Source organism: Schistocerca cancellata, chromosome 7, assembly GCF_023864275.1.
Source record: "Schistocerca cancellata isolate TAMUIC-IGC-003103 chromosome 7, iqSchCanc2.1, whole genome shotgun sequence".
NCBI classification, from domain to species: Eukaryota; Metazoa; Arthropoda; class Insecta; order Orthoptera; family Acrididae; genus Schistocerca; species Schistocerca cancellata.
Genome location: NC_064632.1, coordinates 298,817,938 through 298,822,937, shown reverse-complemented (window position 1 = coordinate 298,822,937; position 5,000 = coordinate 298,817,938). Strand labels below are relative to the sequence as shown.

Here is a 5,000-nt window from a genome sequence, read left to right as displayed (position 1 = left end):
ATGTGACGAAACCACATGCAATAGCTCCATCTACGCGAATCGGACGACACTACGTCCACCATGGCGAGCGCACCACAAACAAAAAGACCGCCATCTGCAGGTCCCCCGCAACATGACCTGCTGCACCGACGATACCGCCATCTAGGCGACGCCACGCCGACTACAACATCGCTAGGTCCCACAGTGCCCATTTTTCGACGCCACCCACAAAGCCTGCATCATCTGCCCACCACAGGAGCCCCAAGGCCTGTGCCTGCGTCGCACGAAGTCGTCGACCGACAATCGCTCCACCCGCACCCGCACGTGCCCCACCCCAACCGCCCAAATCGCAACTCCAGCGGATGAACGGCGGACTCTTCCCGCACTCGTAACGTGCAATCCGCCCCTATATCTTGCGTTTCATGAAGAGTTATATCGAATATGCCATATTCCCGCTGTCCCTATACATGCTGTAAGTAGCTCGCTTGCTACAGCAGCAGCAGCACCAGCACCACCTCCGCGCGCTTCCCTGGGGGCACTGAACCGCAGGACGCGAGACCCCACGCCCAGTGGCAAACAGGGCTCCTCTCAGAATATAGACGGTCCCTACCCCTCACAACGATGACGGTGGGAGGGCCGTTTTACGAGACCATTTCCTGCGGTGCCAACGCTGTCGTAGAGCCGATACTCCATCTTTGGTACAAGGCAACCATTCCGCTGTAAATCAGTACGTCACTCGTAGTTCAGTCACCTCACAGCACTGCTCAGTAAACTATGCAGGCCCACATAGATAGATTATATACGCAAATGCCCCTATACATGCTGAACGTCCGTACACACAAAATGAACCACACGTCAGCCACACACTCTATCACACACTACTCTCTGCCTGTAACAGGCACAGATACAACAACCAAGCACCAGCATGGACCAACGTCCGGTGCATCCTATCCGCCACAGTACACCAACTACGCTATGATAACCAGACCGGGAGGTCCAATCATAAAACAGAATACCCCACTCGTCCGACAACCACAATTGCTCAGAGAAGCCACCAACACCCACACATGTCCTACACAGGGGTGCACCCAACATCACCACACTGCCTCGTCTTACAGCACAAACACACTGGCAGGAATGAAACACACAGGTCTGCCGCAACCACAGACACGGCTCGCCCCCTCTCACTAGCGAAAAGCGCATCCCGACGTGACATAACTCCTTTGACACACTGACGCTGCCTCGGGCATCCACGTCCTACGGTCGATATCAACGAACCTCACCCCCCCCCCCCACAACACGCCATCCCATACCACATTGTGTACCGTACCCAAACCTAACGTGTACTGTACTACAACGCAATGTGTACCATAACACAACCCAGTTTGTACCTTAACCTAACCTATGTCACCTTAACCTAACCTATGTCACCTTAACCTAACCTATGTCACCTTAACCTAACCTATGTCACCTTAACCTAACCTATGTCACCTTAACCTAACCTATGTCACCTTAACCTAACCTATGTCACCTTAACCTAACCTATGTCACCTTAACCTAACCCATCTTGCACCTTAACCTAACCCATCTTGCACCTTAACCTAACCCATCTTGCACCTTAACCTAACCCATCTTGCACCTTAACCTAACCCATCTTGCACCTTAACCTAACCCATCTTGCACCTTAACCTAACCCATCTTGCACCCTAACCTATGTCACCTTAACCTAACCCATCTTGCACCTTAACCTAACCCATCTTGCACCCTAACCTATGTTGCACCTTAACCTAACCTGTGTTGCACCTTAACCTACCTCAATTTGCACCGCAATGTAACTCAATTTGCACCGCAATGTAACTCAATTTGCACCGCAATGTAACGCAATTTGCACCGCAATGTAATGCAATTTGCACCGCAATGTAATGCAATTTGCACCGCAATGTAATGCAATTTGCACCGCAATGTAATGCAATTTGCACCGCAATGTAATGCAATTTGCACCGCAATGTAATGCAATTTGCACCGCAATGTAATGCAATTTGCACCGCAATGTAATGCAATTTGCACCGCAATGTAATGCAATTTGCACCGCAATGTAATGCAATTTGCACCGCAATGTAATGCAATTTGCACCGCAATGTAATGCAATTTGCACCGCAATGTAATGCAATTTGCACCGCAATGTAATGCAATTTGCACCGCAATCTACCCCCAAGTTGTGCCTTAACCTAACCCACGGTGTGCCTTAACCTAACCCACGGTGTGCCTTAACCTAACCCACGTTGTGCCTTAACCTAACCCACGTTGTGCCTTAACCTAACCCACGTTGTGCCTTAACCTAACCCACGTTGTGCCTTAACCTAACCCACGTTGTGCCTTAACCTAACCCACGTTGTGCCTTAACCTAACCCACGTTGTGCCTTAACCTAACCCACGTTGTGCCTTAACCTAACCCACGTTGTGCCTTAACCTAACCCACGTTGTGCCTTAACCTAACCCACGTTGTGCCTTAACCTAACCCACGTTGTGCCTTAACCTAACCCACGTTGTGCCTTAACCTAACCCACGTTGTGCCTTAACCTAACCCACGTTGTGCCTTAACCTAACCCACGTTGTGCCTTAACCTAACCCACGTTGTGCCTTACCCTGCTCTGTAATTGGCATATGACACGTTACATTAATGTATTGTTGTCCAACCGCAACCCGCTCAGAATTTTGTGTACACAGCTACGTGTCATCTCCCCATAACAGCTGCATTGCAGTGTGGTACGCCATAGAGACGTGTGGGAGTAATGGACGCAGTGGATGGCGATCAGCATGAGCCGTCTGTTCATGTAGTGGCGCGTGTATGCAGACGTAGTAGTCTCTTCTCACACAATGTGATAGCACGGTGCCCCGCGTTCCACATCTGCGACATGCTACAGAGGCCGGTTGACAGTTGGTCGCGCAATGGACATCGCATACGTACGGGGGCACCTTCCACGTGCCCTCTAGTCGGGCACATTTTGTTGCGTGGATGTGAGCGGATGTAGTGTGTCTTGACACCTGACAGGCAGGCATGCAATAATAGTTGACTTTGCAAACGGGGATGGACGTGTACGTTTACTGGTGACGTTACGCACATGAACAACTGGTAACCCGTTGTGGTGCGGTTGTCCTTGCTGGAGGTACATCTGTGAGGGCAACGATCGGTACAGCTACGAAGCGGTCCCCACCATACCAACGAACGTGAATGTGAATCTGGGTGTGAAGCGATACGCGGCTGTGGGTGGGTGGGACTGTCCCCGGCCGGTGAGGGGGGGCCGCCCGGCGTGCTGGCCGCGCGGTGCGTGGGCGCACGCGCTACAGCCGGCTGGTGGGGGCGCCCAGTGGCAGGCGCGCCGGCCGACGGACGCGGCAGGCGGCGCACCTGCGCGCCGGGGCACCCTGCGCGCGGCGCCGTGCAGCCAAAGTGGGTCCTCGCCGGCCCGGTGCGAAGCGCGGTGGACATCTGCAGTGTGCTGGTCCGATTGAGGACTGTGTGCGTTGAGGATGCGCCGCCGCCCGGCACTCGGCGCCGCGACGCCGTCTGCTGCTCGGTCGCCCCAGCGGTTCTCGCTGGTGGTTTGTATCGCAGTTGTGCAGACGTGTTGGCACGTGCGCTGTGCTGGGAGAGTTCGCTTCGGCACCCACGTGGGGCCTTTGCCCTTCTGTGGCGCTGGCGTTGGAGCTGCCGGTCACCGTAGGTGGCGCGTGTTGTCTCCCGCCGGCAATGCCACGACAGCACGCTCCCGGGCCTCTGTCGGCAGCGGCAAGCTCAGTTGGGAGCACGGGTGGTCGCACCTAAAGCGTCTACTCGCCTAACTCCGGGCGATTGCGCCTCTCTCGAACCCGACCAAGTACTTAGGACGGCGCTGCGCGCCGCCGGGACCTGAGAGGGTTTCGAGGTGTATTGTGCAGGGGAGCTCAGCCTCCTCCTGTTTGCAGAATAATTGAGCGGACGCTTGCGTGTTCGCGCGGGCCCCTGGGACACACTCCCGGGCGGCCGGCTGCTCAGCTCTAGTTGACGCAGCTCCCTGGTTGATCCTGCCAGTAGTCATATGCTTGTCTCAAAGATTAAGCCATGCATGTCTCAGTACAAGCCGCATTAAGGTGAAACCGCGAATGGCTCATTAAATCAGTTATGGTTCCTTAGATCGTACCCACGTTACTTGGATAACTGTGGTAATTCTAGAGCTAATACATGCAAACAGAGTCCCGACCAGAGATGGAAGGGACGCTTTTATTAGATCAAAACCAATCGGTCGGCTCGTCCGGTCCGTTTGCCTTGGTGACTCTGAATAACTTTGGGCTGATCGCACGGTCCTCGTACCGGCGACGCATCTTTCAAATGTCTGCCTTATCAACTGTCGATGGTAGGTTCTGCGCCTACCATGGTTGTAACGGGTAACGGGGAATCAGGGTTCGATTCCGGAGAGGGAGCCTGAGAAACGGCTACCACATCCAAGGAAGGCAGCAGGCGCGCAAATTACCCACTCCCGGCACGGGGAGGTAGTGACGAAAAATAACGATACGGGACTCATCCGAGGCCCCGTAATCGGAATGAGTACACTTTAAATCCTTTAACGAGTATCTATTGGAGGGCAAGTCTGGTGCCAGCAGCCGCGGTAATTCCAGCTCCAATAGCGTATATTAAAGTTGTTGCGGTTAAAAAGCTCGTAGTTGGATTTGTGTCCCACGCTGTTGGTTCACCGCCCGTCGGTGTTTAACTGGCATGTATCGTGGGACGTCCTGCCGGTGGGGCGAGCCGAAGGCGTGCGACCGCCTCGTGCGTGTTCGTGCGTCCCGAGGCGGACCCCGTTGAAATCCTACCAAGGTGCTCTTTATTGAGTGTCTGGGTGGGCCGGCACGTTTACTTTGAACAAATTAGAGTGCTTAAAGCAGGCAAGCCCGCCTGAATACTGTGTGCATGGAATAATGGAATAGGACCTCGGTTCTATTTTGTTGGTTTTCGGAACCCGAGGTAATGATTAATAGGGACA

At 53.9% G+C, this 5,000-nt stretch overlaps 1 non-coding gene across 1 annotated transcript in view; it reads left to right on the top strand.

Annotated features, from left to right (window-relative positions):
- The first annotated feature begins 4,031 nt into the window (after positions 1-4,031).
- Positions 4,032-5,000, top strand: part of LOC126093551 (small subunit ribosomal RNA) — a 1,909-nt gene continuing 940 nt past the window's right edge. The window contains exon 1 of the ribosomal RNA XR_007521688.1: positions 4,032-5,000. This exon is cut by the window's right edge and continues 940 nt beyond it. This is a non-coding gene — a ribosomal RNA (small subunit ribosomal RNA).